At 33.2% G+C, this 18302-nt stretch overlaps 1 pseudogene; it reads right to left on the bottom strand.

Moving 5' to 3' along the window:
* Nucleotides 1-13888: 13888 nt before the first annotated feature.
* LOC104116629 (receptor-like protein EIX2) lies at nucleotides 13889-17070 on the bottom strand (annotated as a pseudogene).
* Nucleotides 17071-18302: the final 1232 nt, after the last annotated feature.

Raw genomic sequence — 18302 nt, 5'->3', positions numbered from 1 at the left:
TGCAGAGAGTATCCACCAGAATTACATCTGATTAATGCAATTCTTAGCTATCTGGTTGCCTAAGTCCTATGATATCTTTCATAAGCAATTTTCTTCAAAAAATATAATATACTATCTATCTATCTATCTATACTATATTAAAAGCACAAAAATCCTTAACGAAATATTGTTCGCCTTTTTTATCCTTTTTAAAATAATGTGCACACTAGATAAAACAGTCATTTAATTACCTCCCTAAAATTTAGGACTTTTAAATCAACTAAAATTTTGATTATTAAATCTTTTTCCTTATTTGAGTTATGTAAGAATTCCTAATATTTAGGAATTTAGAGTTATACTTTGATTTAGTTGTCCAACTAACTTACATTCAAGTGACCATATTTTATTTACCAATGCCATATAACCATATTTTACTTGGCAACGCCATATCTTTTAAGATAAGAAAATTGCTTTTGTTGTCTAAATAAAAGTTATACCTCTTTTAGTTTTGATACAAAGCTGAAAAGCTTTTGAGTCTATATGAACATATACGAATTCTATGTACCGAGGTTTTAAAAAAGATATTTTTACCATATTAAAAACAAACATATAAATATAAAAGAAAAAATATTAAGAATAAGACTCAACCTGAGAACATGTTTTTAAACTTTCAATTCTTTTATTATAATAAAAGTAACTTTATTTTATTCCTACATAAAATATTTATTTTAGAATCTTGACAAATTAAATAAAATTTTATTTATTATTCTTCATGAAAATGGAAAATCGATTCTACTTATAATCTAGAGTCATAATAAATATAATGTTTACTAAAGCTTCATCTAAATTAGAAAAATTAATCTTTAAATATGTAATTATCTACTATATACCACGTATTTTCTATGTCGAGCAAGTTTTTAGACTTTTAATCTCTTTTATTATAAAAAGTAGCTTACTTTTATTTTTCTACGTAAAATATTTGTTTTTAGGATCTTGATTATAAATTAATTTTCAAAAAGTTACCATAAATTTTAAAGCTTCATTATTTTTTTGTAGCCATAAATTGATATTTGTAATTAATAAAAAAATGATGTTAATTATTTCCTTGTATTGGTGATCTTAGGAATGCACTTGATCTCCCTTTCAAAAATTTCTAAATTATTATTTAATGTTCCATACTTTAACATATTAAAAAAATTATTTAATTAATATGATTGGATGACGATCTAAGAAAATTTGTGTAAAGAACAGCTGAACAGATAAGAATATGTACCGAGGTTACAAAAAATAATTTTTACCATGTTAAAAATAGACATAAATATCAAAGAAAAAAAAAAGAATAAGATTCAAGATGTGAAAAGAAAAAAATCAGAATTGTTTTAAACTTTAAATCTCTTTTGTTATAAAAAAGTAACTTTAATTTATTTCCTACATAAAATATTTATTTTAGAATCTTGACAAATTAAATCAAATTTTATTTATTATTCTTCATGGAAATGAAAAACTGACTGTACTTATAATCTATAGTAATAATAAATACATTGTTTACTACCTTCCTTTCGATGAGAAAAATCAATCTTTATATATGCAATTCTCTACCATATACCACATATTTCCTATGTTCAGCAAGTTTTTAAACTTTTAATCTCTTTTGTTATAAAAAGTAGCTTACCTCCATTTTTTTACGTAAAATATTTGTTTCAGAATCTTGATGATAAATTAATTTTCAAAATAATATCAGTAATTTTAAAGGTTCATTATTTATTTGTAGCCATTATTTGATATCTTTAATTATAAAAATATTGTTAATTATTTCCTTTTATGGTGATCTTAGGAATGCACTAGATCTCTTTTTCAAATATTTAAGTTATTATTTAATGTTCCAACTTTAACATATTAAGAAAATTATTCAATTAATATGATTGGAAGATGTAAGAAAATTTGTGTAAAGAACAATTCCTCAAGACTGGCCTAATTTGGTGACAAGGGTATTTTTTTTTTTTTTTTTTGAGGAATTGAAATACTTATTATTAATACTAAGAACTAGTCACATTACATGACATAGATATGCCACTTACGGCATTATGATTGCCAAGTTCAGCCAACTTAGTATATATATTATCCGAAAGTAGTCTGACATAGGAAGTTCCACCTCTATCTGCCAAAAACTGAGTTTCAACAAAGGGAGGAGGAAAGAGCAAAAATCTTGACTTGGTTTAGGTTGGACTGCTTGGAAGCTTCCTTCGCTAAAAGGTGCGACACTTGGTTTGCTTCCCTAAAATTATGCCTGGCCGTCACCTTCTCCAGTTGGAGCATCAACCACCTGCAATCACGAATAATGGTATTATACGTTGGATAATCATGATCAAGGCATTTGAGTACATCAGTTGAGTCTGTTTCGATTTCCAAGGGTTTCAGCTGGAGATCCCATACGAGGTGACAAGGGTATTATGAAAAATTGCTAAGTTATTATTTAATGTTCCAACTTTAACATATTAAAAAAATTCAATTAATATGATTGAATGAAGATTTAAGAAAATTTGTGTAAAAAACAGTTTTCTCAAGACTGGCCTAATTCGATGACTAGAGTTTTATGAAAAATTGCTTTATTTAATAGATTAGAATTTGAATTAATATATTTTGGGATGTAGCAGTGCATCTACTAGATAAACGATCAGGAAACAAGTATTATTTATAAAAATACTTAGTGTCATTGGTTTAAAATTGGTAGCCCAAACTTATGTTACTCGCATTCTAAAGAAATGTTAGGCTAGATACAACAACATAATATATTTGTATCTCATATAATAAAATATTTATAATTACAATTATTATTTAATTAATTCAACTAAATTCATCATTTTTGAATATTCAGAAGAACTCAACTATTTTTTCAATATATACATTAATTTTTTTTGTATATATTTTATACTGATTGACGTGAAATACACGTGCAACGCACATACCTTAAAGCTAGTATTATATTAAAAGCACGAAGGTCCTTAGTGAAATGTCGCTCGCCTTTTTTACCCTTAAAAATAGAGTTCACATTGAACAAAATAGTCTTTTATAATTATTTTTCTAATATTTAAGACTTTAAAATAAACTAAAATTTATTATTAAATCTTTCCTTATTTGAACTATGTAAAAAGACTTAATATCTAGGACTTTAAAATTCATTAAGATTTGATCTTCTATAAATTAATACTTCCTTATATTAATATAACTATAATACCTTCTATATTAATTTTTTAATACTTAATACTTGAACTCAACTTTTATATAAAAGAATTTATTAGTTTTGAAATTTAGGGAAATATCCCTGAAATCCTAGGTGAGTAAATAAATGATTGAATACGTCCAAGATTTTAACGTAAATAAAGAAGTCAACTAATAATAGGATTTTAATGCAAATGATTCTAGGATTCTATAATCTTTTTCTAGAAATTCTAGGAATGCATTATTTATCTTTTCTCATCATGAAAATTCTATTGGAGAATTAAAATATCTTTTATCTTCAACTGTTTCATAATATTGTTGCTTTTTTATACTTAATTGCACGATTTTATCATACATTCTAAATTTTTATCTCGATCAATATTTTCATAGTTACATAAAAAGTTTCTTTCCAATACTTTTATTAAGTAATGTCCTTAGGGATGAGTGGTTTAACATCACTTTTCTAACACTACTTAATCACAATAGTTTAAATTTAATATATAGATATGCATGCAAATTTTGTACATATATATACTATTGTTTCAGATTTCTTACAGTTGAAAATACAATTTTTTAACATAAAAATTGATGTTGATTATGACTACCACCACAACAACAATATACTCAATGTAATCTGACATTATAGAGTCTGAATATTGATCATGATCACATGTATTGCAATATGTTAGAGGGAACACAGAAAGATATTAGTTATTTTTTATTTATTTATAAACCTAATAGATAAATAGTTTAAAAGGTGGCATTCATATAGTTTTAGTGAATTTCAATAATATGTGAATTGTTCAATAAGTATTTGGGGGCTTTTGTGATATAAGATTTATTTCAAATAGCATTCATCATTTTTAAAGACTAAAAGTTTTTTATTAATTATTTTTATAACTCAAGCATATTTTTTAATGATATTTATGTGATTTTAGAAAAATGTATATTCAATGATAAAAGTGCACGCACAACGCGCACGAAGACTCTTAGCGAAATATTACTCATCCTTTTAATCCTTTAAATATAAAGTTTACACGGAAAAATAGTCATTTAATGAATTTCTTAATATTTATATATTGAAATCAACTAAAAATTTTTTTATTAAAACTTCCATTTTTAGGAAGTCCTAATATTTTGGATATTAATATTAACTAAAACTTTTCATATATAATTTAAAGTACTAATATTTGAATTACTTTATAGGAATTCAAATTTCTAGGTTTTTAATGTCTTAACACTAAGCATTAGATTTGGACTCAAGTCACTAAAGGAAGAAATTGAAGTACTACTTACTATTTTTTTTAACGAAAAGAACTACTACTATTTATTCTTCTTTTTATTTTTGGATCCAATACTATTGATTATTCTAAAAGTGAAGCTAGACGAGGAATTCGAGTTAAAATAAGCCAATATACGATAAATAAGAGAACTAATTTCTATTTATTAATAATCAAGAGCCTTCTAATAGGTAGAAATACTGTGAATTCATTAGTGATATGAAATATTTATTTTAACAACAAAAACTCCAACCAAACAAATAGTTTCTCTATACCAAAAATTACATTATTGGTAAATAATGATGGACGACTACAACTACGAATTTATTAGTATTGAAATTGCACTAATCCGATGGGTGGGGACTCAGACCATTTTCCCGTGATGATGGGGTTGCATCAGGGGTTGGTACTCAGCCTTTCTTTGTTTGCTCTGGTGATGGATGTACTGACATGCCACATCCAAGGGGAGGGGTCGTGGTGCATGCTATTTGCATATGATATTGTATTGATTGACGAGTCGCGAGACAGTGTGAATGCGAAATTAGAGGTATGGAGGCAGACCCTGGAACCTAAAGGTTTCAAGTTGAGCATGATCAAGACAGAATACTTGGAGTGTAAGTTCATCGGCGAGACTCAAGGAGAGGAAGGGGAGGTGAGGCTAGACTCGCAGGTCATCCCTAGGAGAGGGAGTTTTAAGTACCTTGGGTCTATTATTGAGGGGGATGTGGAGATTGATGAAGATGTCGCACATCGTATTGGGGCAGGATGGATGAAATGGAGACTCACTTTCATTATTTTGTGTGACAAGAAGGTGCCACCGAAACTTAAGGGTAAGTTTTACAGAGTGGTAGTCAGACCAACGATGTTGTATGGGGCTGAGTGTTGGTTGTTTTTATTCTATTTTTATATGGCTTCTTGGTACTGTCTCTTCTTATCTATATTTTTATTAATGTGGTGTTTATACTTTCCTAAGCCGAGGGTCTATTGGAAACAACCTCTCTATCCTCACAAGGTAGGGATAGGGTCTGCGTACACACTACCCTCTCCAGACCCCACTGTGTGGGATATTACTAGGTATGTTATTATTGTTGTTGTTGTTGAAATTGCACTAATCCTCAAACTCACAAAGTTTACTAGCAAAATAATTTGGTTTCGACTGTCTAAATTTGATTGGTGAAATTATATTTTTTTTAATATTTGAAGTCACTAAATTTTATTTGACAAAAAAAAGGGAGAAGCAGAAAAAAGAATTAGATCCTTTTTTACTTCATGATTTAGACCATTAAGCATGTCATTAGTATAAAGGATAATTGCCTAACTCACAAAGTTAAAACCCTAAATCAAAATTATTCAAAGTCCAAGTCGCAAAATAAATTGGTATGGATGAGATAATATTTATATAACTTTTTAAGATTTATTAACTCTGTCGGATCAATCACATTTGACACCTAAGGAAAGAAAATTATGTCACGCCCCAAACCTGAAGAGGCGTGGCCGGCACCCGGTACCATACTCGGCCCGAGCGTACCACTTTGTAACTGTGAACTCTAGAGGGGTAACCCTCAACCTAGGCCGATGAGGCCATATTCTGAATCATCTGAAAATATCGTCTCTCTCATCTAAGGGGTAAAAATATCCAAAACTCATATATATTTGAATATATACATATATATATATATATATATATATATATATATATATATATATATATGTGTGTGTGTGTGTGTGTGTGCGCGCGCGCGCGCGCGCATGCTGACGAGGCCGCCATGAACATCTACTGATATACAAACTATATAAGACTGGTCTACAAGCCTCTAGAGATAGTTGAACCGTATCATGGTCGGGAAAGGGCCTCGACCTACCCATCAAACCTGTATATATAAAACGGACTCTAAGGTCTAGACTTGGTAACTCCGGAAAAGTGGAGCTTACCAACCAAGCCGATATTTGGCTCTGTCTACTAGGAAGGTCTATCCATCTGTCTATCAAGACCTGCAGGCATGAAATGCAGCGTCCCCAGCAAAGGGACGTCAATACAAAATAATGTACTGAGTATGTAAGGCAGCAGAATAACTGAAAGCTGAAACTGAACTGCTGATATAATAACTGAATGTAACTGGGAGTCAAAAATAATCTGAAGATACGCTTACCTACTGATACTGACTCAACTCTCTCCATATAATATGTAAATAGTTGTCCGGCCCTATAAGGCTCGGTATGTGTAACTGCCCTGCCGTAGTAGGCTCGCTCATAGGCGCTCGGCCATACTAGACTTTGTATCTCGGCCATTACGGGCTCGCTCATAGGCGCTCGGCCACAGTAGGCTCGGTATATAACTTACCATCTGATCAGAGGTTGCCTAATAGGGGCCTGCCCATCGATTATAGCTCGATGGTGGTGAAAATACTGTAATACTGTGTATATATATACTCTATGCTCTCTTGGCTAAAAGAAGACAATACTAAACTGAATATGAAGTCCCGATAAGAGACAATACTGTAACTTATGAGACTAGGATAATGTACATAAGTTCAGAAATACGAACTTCTCTTTATGCTTCGTTATCAAACTCATGTAGTTACGGGATCATGCCAAAATGAAGAAAGGTTTAGCCTTAACATACCTTATCACAATCTTTCCAATCACCAAGTTGAACTCGCCTCTTCATACCTTAATCTACAACAACGATAATAATAGTATTATTAAGTTACGAAAGGTACAACTATCGCACAACGAACGACAAGTTTATTTTGTATTAAAACGGGCAGCAACTCCCCTATAATCCTTACTTCCTCTAAATTCAAGATAATACCAATAACACAAGAATACAATAATATCAATATGTATACATTATTTTCCAACCTTATATACACCACAAAATACTACAAAACAGCCCAACATACCCCAATCTCTTCATACACAAAACGACCACCGTAGTAGTGTCAACAACCCAAAAATATTACGACGAACGACCAACCCAACATCCTGCATTTATGTGGTGTTTCTACATACCCTTGCTCCTTCAAAACTTCACAAAATAGTAGTAAAACACGCAGCCCAACAACACCATAAAACAGTCCACAAAACAGTCCCGTGAGTTCTTACAAATATAGAATGACTTACTATGCATCTACAGCAAAACAAAATGGATGAAATAGAGCAGTAAACTTACCTTATTTGTTGGATAACTCAGCTCCTATCTTGGTTCTTCAAACTCTAGGCTTTACCTCCAATTAGAACTTGAAAGGGAGAGAAAATTAATTGGGGTTTGTGGGAAATTTTTTGGGAGGATTTTTTTGCAGGGATAAGTCTGGTTATTTTGACCTATTATCAGCATAATATATGAAGGGGATAGGCCTTTAAAAAGGCCTCTTTTAACGACTCGAACTGGTCCATTTTTGGGCGACCCAAACTGGCCTAGTTTTGGATTCTCGTTTAAGCAAGTAGGTGACAGTCTGTGCAGTCTTGCAAAAACGCTCATATCTCTCTACTCCAATATTGTATTGGAAAACGGTTTAATGAGTTGAAAAATAGACTCATAGATCTTTAATTTGATGGGTGGAACACCTTATAACTCTAAGTATATTGGGAGAAAATCGCAGTTACATTTGACCCAAAGTTTCAGTAAAACTTATGAATGTAACTTGTGATGACTTTCATCGACTTTTGTTCAGCCACTCGCTTGACTTCAAAACATAACACACGACTATTATACGAATAACATAAATCATAACATAACCTCCTTATCATGTTAAACACCCTGGTCTCACCCCAAAAGTACATGTTATAACATTCCCAACTTGTCGACTTTTGACGAAATATTATTTTCTTCAATTCCTTTAGCTTCTGAACCTTCCAACCCTCTTTGTACTTGTTGTTCATGATCTTCAGTATTTGTAACTTCCGAGGTAACATGATTAACTTACTTTGTAAACTTTTCAAATATGATTTCATTTCTGACCTTACGTCAATTGACTTACGACGTACTCGTACGTACGAAAACATGGGCTGTAACATTAGCAGAATCTCCTTCGAGAAGAGCCCATATTGTTTCAGTAATACTATGAGATAGATTAGGAAAGACTTCGTTTCCTCCAACTCTGGGTCAAGGTTTACATTTAGCTAAGATAGAAGTTTAATATATTAATATAAATCTTTGTAGACATTCAATATGAATCTTAAATATTAGAGCTGGCAATATGGGCCGGACCCGGTTAGCCCAACCCACGTGGGCTTTAGCAATTGACGGGTTGGGTTAGGCTAGCCCACCATTTTGATGGGCCTTATAATGCTCAGCCCATCTGTAACGACCCAACCGGTCGTTTTGACTGTTAGAATCTCGTTTCCCTAAATAAAACTTCTCGTATGTATTTTTAATGATTTATGACTTGCGGGAATGGTTGGTTCAGGATTTGAAAGTGTTCGGGTTGAAATAGGAACACTTGGTTCCTTAAGTTAGCCTTAAAAGGCCAAGTTTGACTTCAGTCAATATTTTGAGAAAACGACATCGGAATCGGGATTTGACGGTTCCAATAGGTTCGTATGATGATTTCGGACTTAGGTGTATGTTCGAATAGGGTTTTGGATAACCCAGGAGCGTTTTGGCGTATAATAGTGAAAATTAACTATTTGAAGGTTTAAAGTTCTTTAAAATTGGTTTGGAATAGGTTTTGGAGTAATCGAGGTCCGTTTGGAATTTCGAGTCTAAGAATAGCTCCGTATAGTGATTTAAGACTTGCACGCAAAATTTCGTGTCATTCCGAGTAGTTTAAGTATGTTTCGGCGCATTGGAAGTAAATTAAAGAACTTTAAAATATTAAGTTTGAATCAATTTGGTTTAGGGTAAGATTCTTAGATTTGATGTTATTTTACATGTTCCGTGAGTTCGAGCGAGTCCGTTTTATAATTTCAAATCTGTTGGTATGTTCGGGCGGGGCCCCGGGAGCCCCGAGTTTTAACCGGACGAGGCTCGGATCAATTTTAGAAATTTGAAGAAGAACTGAAGCCTTCTGTTTCTCGTACATTCGCACCTGCGCTTGGACAGCCGTAGGTGCGACTCTCGCAGATGCGAGGTTTATGCGCAGAAGCGGAAAAAGGGAAGGGGAGGCCACCGCCGCAGATGCGGAATTTTGGCGCACCTGCGAACGCGCAGGTGCGAGGCAGTGCACGCAGATTAGAGAGGGGGCAGGCGATCGAAACTCGCACCTGCGAGGATTTTCCGTAGGTACGGTACCCCTTCCGCAGGTGCAAAACCACTGCTTGGAAGAATGGTTAAAAATCGGGGCTCAGACATTTTGAGTCCATTTTTCCTCCATTTTCGGGCGATTTCAGAGCTTTTGAGAAGGGAGTTCAACTAACAACTTGGAGGTAAGTTAATTCTACACCCCTTGAGTTAAATACATAGATTATAAGTAAATTATAACTAGTAAATCTTAGAAATCAAAGGCTTAGATGAAAAACCTAGATTTTTATAAAAATGAGATTTTAACCACGAAAATAGTTATGGAATTGGGTAGAAATTATATATTTGAATTCTTGAGATTTTGGGTAATAATTTCATCCAAAAATTTCCAGAATCCGGGCACGTGGGATCGGGGTGAGTTTTAAAAATTTTATTATTTTGGTTAGGGTAATTTATTCAATTTCCTAAATTAGAATTTTTGAACATGTATTAATTATTTTGTAAAATATTTGGATAGCTTCGGATTTTTCGGCACCGAATTGTGCAACACCTTTCTGTTTCATATTGAGTCCTCAGAGGTGCGGCCCACTTGGTGTTCCCTTACCTTAAACCTTAAGTAGCTCACTGAAGGAAGTGTGAAAGTAAGCAAGCAAAGTCTCTACCCGAAATCAATAGCCCGCAAGAAATAGAAAGGAAAAAGCCTATTCCTATTCTAGAAATCCTGCAAACTATTAATCGAAGTACTTAGCACTCACCGCCTTAATGCTCGAAAACAATAAGGGATTAGCTCAAGGAGTACTAAAAAAGGTGCTAATGGCAGCGGGACTCCTGCAGGTAATAAGAAGCTTAAAAAATGAAGCCCATTTTTTTGAAATCCCACTATAGTAATGCTTATTACAAATAAAAAAAAATTCTCCCCTCAAATATGAAAACGCGACGTGGTAATCGGAAAGTGGACTTTGAGACAAGGTAAGTCTCTTATCTAATCTTGTGAGGGGGAAATTTCCTCATAGGTGATTAAAAATTAAATAATTATTGCTAATTATGGGGGATACGTACGCACGAGGTGACGAGAGTCCGTGCGTAGCTACTATTAATGCTAAAGTCCGGGTAGTTTAGGACTCGAAGCATGAATTACTTGTGTAAAATTATATTCTTTGTTTAATTATATATATATATATATATATATATATATATATATATATATATATATATATTGTGAATTGTTAGATAAAAATATTAAAGGATGGAAATCTCATATACTTGATTTTCTGTTTAAGTTAATTAATTGTTAAGAGAAATTGTTCTTCCTCCTGAATTTATCTTATAATAAATACACTCTCATTTCGGAGATACATAGGAAAAAATATATATATATATATATATATATATATATATATATATATATATATATATATATATATATTGTGAATTGTTAGATAAAAATATTAAAGGATGGAAATCTCATATACTTGATTTTCTGTTTAAGTTAATTAATTGTTAAGAGAAATTGTTCTTCCTCCTGAATTTATCTTATAATAAATACACTCTCATTCCGGAGGTACATAGGAAAATGTCCTCCTTTCTTGTGGAGCGGGCCGAATATCTCGGCATGATAGATGCATATATGGATCGTGCCGCACGTCCCTCGGCAGGGTACACGACACTCTGGATCGGGCCGTACGTCCTCGGCAGAAATCGTGCTTAATAATAATAATCACACGATACCTTAATAGTTTATTGCAGCTTGTGAAGCTAATTGATAAATCGAAAATCTTTGAAATTTAATGAATTATTACCTCTGCTTGTTAAGGAATTATTGTTATTCTTGTAAATGAGACTAATTGATAAATTTAGAAATTTATTGGAATTGAAGGAATTTAATTAATATATTGAGAATTACTACATTTGAAGGAATTTAATTATTTCTATTGGTCAATAAAATTACTGTTAACTCTGTGAATCACGTTGATATAAATATTCTATTTCATGATTATTTAATATTATTGACCCATAGTGAGTGTCAAAATCGGTCATCTCGTCTCTACCTCTTCGAGATTAGGCTTGATACTTATTGGGTACACGTTATTTTCGTACTCATACTACACTTGCTGCATATTTTATTATACATGTACATATATGTCTAGTGGCCTTGTGGGTGTAGAGGTGTGGTTAATAATTGTGGGGACATATGTGAGCTGCATTATGTATTACAATCCGCAACCAACAGAGTCTCCTTCAGGGTTATTATACTTTTCCTTGTCTAATTTGTATTCTAGACAGATGCTGTATTTTATTTTTAATTCCCTAGTAAATGCTCATGCACTTGTGACACCGGGTTTTGGAAATTGTTGTGAATTGTTTAAAAATTTAGTTGCTAAAAATATTTATTATTTACTCTATGAGTTTTATCTTTATTATTTCATTGAAGAAGTTTTGATTTCAAAAATACTAAAATGGGTAATTAAGTGAAGTTTGTATTGTTGGCTTGCCTGACAGCGATGTCCGGCACCATCACGACCTTAATAGATTTTGGGTCGTGACAACCCACTCCTATGTGGACCGCGGCCCCCACGGGCCAGCCCATCATTTTTTAAAATATAATTTTATATTTTTTCTTTAAGTTCTAACCTAAAAAAGAGATAAATATTTAAAAGTTAAAAAATATAGGTTCTGTTACCAACATGTTTACTTCCATTGTAGGTAACGTATTTGGGTTCAAAGCCCTGCTTATTGGAAAAATATCGCAAAACTTAATAACTTTTTATACTATTCCACTATATCACAATAAACATTAAAAAAGTAAAAGACAAGACTATATTTCATTCACTAAAAGTCAAAACTCAAAACAAACTATTCAAGTGAACGTCCATGGCGATTATAGGATATTCAACACATCATCTTCATCAAACACATTTGAATCCGCTTGTGACAATGTTGTCTTAACATCTTTACTTTTATCTACATCTACAATTCATATGCAATATTAATTAGTTAAAAATTAAGAATAATTAAATTTTAAAACTAATGATATTCAAATTCACATAAAAACATATTACCAGTTTGAGTTTGGGAAAAATCGTGCAACCAATTTCGAGTAGTAACAAGTGTTTGGACATTTTCATGATGATGCAACTTCTCTACTTAGTCAGAACACGCCCACCAATGCTGTAGTAGTAATCGGAATACTAAGTACATCACGCGCCATTACTGAAAGATCGGGATATTTTCTAGAATGGTCCTTCCAATACATGACAACATCCATCTCTTGAAACTTCTCAAAATCAAGCTTTGGATCCTCTAAGTAAAGACCCAATTCTCACTTTCCATCACTAGAGGCAGTATATTTTTTATATTTTGAATAAATATTTTTATTAGGCCCACGGGCCGGCCTAGTCCAGCCTCAGTCAAGCCTCACAGGTCACGGGCTTACTTGGGTCGGTCTTAAAAGCCTCATTTTTAAATGGGCTCCACAAATTCTAAGCCACCCCTGCTAATTCACGCGCCAGAATGGGCTGGCCCAACGGGCCAAGCCTATATTGACGACTCAACTAAATATTACAGTATACTAATAATTTTATGTTGGTATTTTACTTGAATACATCAAGGATTTAAAATTTTACACTCTAATAAAGTGGTTAAGGACAATAAATTTTAGAATTTATTACAATGACATTTTGGTCAATCTTTTATCCGTTAAAATTAAATTTGATATCGAAAAATAATTGTAATTTAATTATATTTTTAATATTTAAGACTTTAAAATTAACTAAAATTTTTTAAGTGAAACGTCAGATCAATTTTTTGTTATCCTTTGAACATATAATTGTTATTTGATAGATATATTGTTATAGTTAAATATTAAAAACTTGGAATGAGCTAAATATTAAGAATTTTAATCAAGAAAAATTATTTCCTCTAATTTTGAGAAAAAGTAATTAATTTTTTAACTGATTTAACAAAATAACTCTTTGAATCAACTAATTTGTTAAAGAATCCAATTCAATTCTTCTACAAATTCATCATCTAAGCATTGAATATGAAAGAAATAAAAAAATAGAGCAATCAATTACATTATAGTATTGAGAGTTGGTTACGAAACAAAGCACGTACGCGGAGACTCCTGAATTTTAAAAGAAAGATAAGGACATGACGTAATATTACATTATTTAAGCAAACTGTGTTTGTACAAGTTAAAACACACACAGAGAGAGAAACTCAAGGGAGGAACATAATAACAAAGCTCATCGTTTTTATTTTATATACACAACCACAGCCATATCTTCACTACAATAAAATCAAAGCTCTAGAGTTAATACAAACATCAAACAGAAAGAACAAGAAAAGAATAAGATAATAGCAGAAACAGTTATTAGGTAGTTGCAATAATACTATGGAAATTAAGTCCTCCTGCCGCTGAAAAGGCAAGTCATGAAGGCCAAACAGCACCTGATAATTCTTTCTCCAACTTCCTCCAAGAAATGAAAGTAGCAGTATCCCCACGATTTTTTTATCATTAAGCTGCTGAATGTCGCCAAAAACACTACAACAAATCCCACTGCCGCGCTCACAAAAAAACATAGCCTTATCTCATGCTCATCATAATCGTTGTCTTCAATTATCTTTTTCATTTCTTTTTTTCCAGGTGAAGAGCATTCTGTAATCAATGGTTTCCCACAAAGTTTTGGATTACCTTCAAAACATGAAGGATCAGTAAAGGTTCCGAATTGGTATGTTGTTGGTATAGGGCCATGCATGTTGTTATATGACAAGTTAAGATGGCTCAATGAGGTGATGGATGTCATGCTCAACGGGATAGAACCCGAGAGATTGTTAGAGGAAAGGTCTAGTGTCTCCAATTGCTGCATCCTCCCTATGTTCTCTGGAATTCTTCCTGATAATTGGTTGCAAGATAAATTTAATGTGCCCAAGGCTGAGAGACCTGTAATCTCATTCGAGATTTCACCGTGAAGATTGTTGCAGGAAAGATCAATAAGATTCACTTGATCTAAAGTAAAGGTGTATGTCATCATTGTTCCTTTCTTAACCAACTTCATCTTGGGTGTAAAAACATAGTTGAAATAGCCATAGTTGGGAAACCACTTGTAAAATTTCACAGACTTAAGAGCTCTCAAGCTTCCCAGGCAGGAAGGGATAGAACCTGCAAAAGTTGTTATGTGAAAGATCAAGAATATGGAGGCTAGAAAGTTAGCATAGTTGTGCTGGAATGTTTCCATGAATCATATTACTAGTCATTCTAAGCTTTTGCAAAGATAATAGGCTTTTTCCGAACCACTCAGGTACCGTGCCATTGATTTTGTTCTCTCCAATGTCAAGTGTAAGCAAGCTTTTGCAATTGCTTAACGATTTTGGAAATTCTCCAGAAAGGTTATTGCGACTCACTCTCAACCAAAAAAGTGAAGGTGGTGAACATATTGAAGGAGGAATACTACCTGAAAGATAGTTTCCTGACAAATCTATGACCTGAAGTTGTTGCAAATCATACCACCAATCAGGGATCTTTCCAGACAAATGATTGTCTGAAAGGTCCAATCTCGATAGCCGCTTCACTCTTGCTATGGAATATGGTATAGATCCAGTAAAAGCATTTCCAGAAAGATCTAAGACCTTGAGTTTTTTCATCACGTGACCAATGTTTAAGGGGATAGATCCTGAAAACAAGTTGTTTGCAAGATTCAAATGTGTCACATTTGGCCAAAGAGGTAACAAACCATGGAAGTGATTGGAGCTTAAGTCCACCACGACACCATAATAGTAACTGAAATAGAAGTCCAGTACTGTCCAGCTTGAGATTGTTGGAAATCTTACTGACCTAGGAAGAGTTCCACCAATCTGATTATCCGATAGATCGAGCCATTGCAATTGTGAGCACAGAGTCCAAAGCCAAGGAGGTATAGGATCTGAAATGGAGTTATTAGAGAGAACAACAAACTCAAGTTGCTTTTGAGTTTCCAACCATGTCGGGAACTTGGGACCCAAATTGCAACTTCTAAGCTCGATACTGGTGAGGCTAAATGGAGGAACCCATTCATTAGTCAAGTTGACTGCAAAACTTTTTCCACATGCTAGAGATAAAAGTTTCAGTTGATGGAGTTTAGCAAAGTGATTTTGTGAAAGATTGCCTTCTAAAGCGTTTGTTGCAAGTCGCAACTCAGTTAATTCAGAAAAACTAAAAATACTATCAGGTAAGGGTCCCTTTAATTGATTCTCTCCCAAGTGCAAACTTTCCAACCGTGAAAGATGTTCAATAGATGTTGGAATCGTGCCTGATATCAGGTTAATTGAAATAGTAAGAATCCTTAACTTCTTCAAATGTCCTAACGAATTTGGCAGTTGTCCTGTCAACGTGTTATCCCCAAGACGTAAGACCTCTATGGTTGTGTTGCTGCAGCTGGACAATCCTTCCACTACTCGACTTATGTCTCCATTAAGTTTATTGTGCATTAGATACAACTCCCGCAAATTACAGAGTTTACCCCACTCAACATTTGATATGGGGCCTTCAATATCGTTGTATCTAATATAAAGTGTCTCAATCGCGGTGGCATTAGACAACCATTTAGGCAACACAGCATTAACAAAGTTATTCTGTGAAAGGGAGAGATAAGAAAGAGAAGTCATATTCCAGTTGAGGAAGGAATAAGGGAGATAGTGAAGACTACTGTTTTGCAAACGTAGAGTCACTAAACATGGCAGCTTATTAAAATCCTCAAGCCAGTTTGTTGCCAAAGAAAGGTCTATAAAAGAAAGATCAAGATACCTCAAAGAAGACAGACCTGAAACCCAACTCAAATCTTTGATCCAACTACTTTCAACATTATCGTAAGGATATGAATATGCATAAAGGTCTAAATAACGTAAACTTGATAAATTTCCAAATGAAGGAGAAATACCAATAAGGGATGAATGACTGAGGTTAAGATATTGTAAATTTCCAAGAGAACCCAAGAAACTGGGAGTGGCAAGTCCTTGGAAGTCATTGCCACCAAAGTCTAGAAATTCCAAGTGTTGCAAGTCTTGTAAAGCAGGACTTATGTTGCCACCCAAACAAGATGATGAATTGCCAGAAATAAAATAGCCCTTTTTCTTCCAAATGCAATTGCCTGATTTATCATTCAGATCAAGCCTAATGACATTACCAGTTTGTATGTCACAGAAAACACCTTTCCAGTTGCAGCATTCTTTGCCAACCCAAGAAGCCAGTCGGTCAGATGGATCTGTGAGATTCTCTTTGAATCTTAAAAGGGCTTTCCTTTCACTCTTAACACATCTCGCTTTGACTTCGTTAGTGTTTGTGAGTGGTAAAAATGCAGTTTTAGTGGCTTCAGCTGGTACAAGTAGAGGAAAGGATTGAAGAAAGAAAACAAGTACGGCAACTAAAAGTCCCATTTTGATCAGATAAACTTGTTATTCTAATAGAGATGGTAAGCTCAAAGTATATTGCTTTTAGTTTTTGGGGTCTGTTTATATAGGAAGACGAGGAATAATAATCGCAAAGATGTCATTTGAGATGTATTTATTATGCTTAGTTCATTCCCTAGCTATGTTCGCCGAAAATGTTGTTGGTGCGCGTCGGATCCTCCAAAAATAGTGTTATTTTTGGAGGATCCGATACGAGTACGGCACTATTTTGGAGAGTTCGCACAACATAGTTCCGAGAAGGCATGCAGTATTAATTCTGGCCACTAGTTCAACATTTTGATTAATTTAACTTACTGATACTAAATGAAATTTATTCGTGAATTTTGAAGACGCGGAAACTCTTGATTTATCTGAAGATTCAAAATGCCAAGTCTTTAACATGCATGGCAGTTGTGAGTTGGGAGTTGGGACAGATATGTCGATATCAGGCAGCAGAAATTGAAGGGTAATATTATTTTAATTTTTTAAATTACAGGGGAAAAAGAGAAGTGGAAGTGAGAATTAACTGAAACCACACAAATCGTGGAAGACTTTCATGACCAGTATCACTAGAATATATCAGCGGCTTAACCCTAAAGCCGCTAAGAGGTCGTTTGGATTGACTTTTAAGTAGTCAAATCAATTTTTAATTTTTTTTTAGTTTTTTGCAGTGTTTGACAAAGTTATAAAGTGCTTAAAATAAGTTTAAAACTGTTTAAAACAAATAAAAAATAATAAGTTGCGTAACCCCAACTTGTTGTTTTTTTGGCTTAAAAGCTATTTCTATTGAAAAGATATTTTTTAAGCCAATCCAAACGGACTCTAAAGCAATGGCTTTAGGCCCCCAAACAATTAAGGCCCCAAATTTACTCAAGTTATAATTGTATAAATAATTTATGTATTTATTATTAGTGATAAATGAACTGTTTTTAATCGTTTGTTGTCAATTTTTAACCAATCATTATTTGTCGATTTTTAAAGTTTATACTCCCTTTTAAAAATATAATTATAGTTGAAAGTTGTAGACTGTTACATTTATAGTTACTTCCTATTTTTTATAAGTATTTATTTTTTGTTACCTCACCCATGGTGGGTAGGCTCGACTTCTTAATTTGTCGTCTAAGAAGAATTAACCCAAATAGCTACCCACCTAATCTCATAAACTATAAATAGCCGATGAATGTATAACTTATGTATATTTCATGTGTAATATATGTATA

This window comes from Nicotiana tomentosiformis, chromosome 1 (assembly GCF_000390325.3).
Source record: "Nicotiana tomentosiformis chromosome 1, ASM39032v3, whole genome shotgun sequence".
NCBI classification, from domain to species: Eukaryota; Viridiplantae; Streptophyta; class Magnoliopsida; order Solanales; family Solanaceae; genus Nicotiana; species Nicotiana tomentosiformis.
The sequence above is the reverse complement of the archived record's forward strand: the minus strand, read 5'-3'. Positions and strand labels throughout refer to the sequence as shown.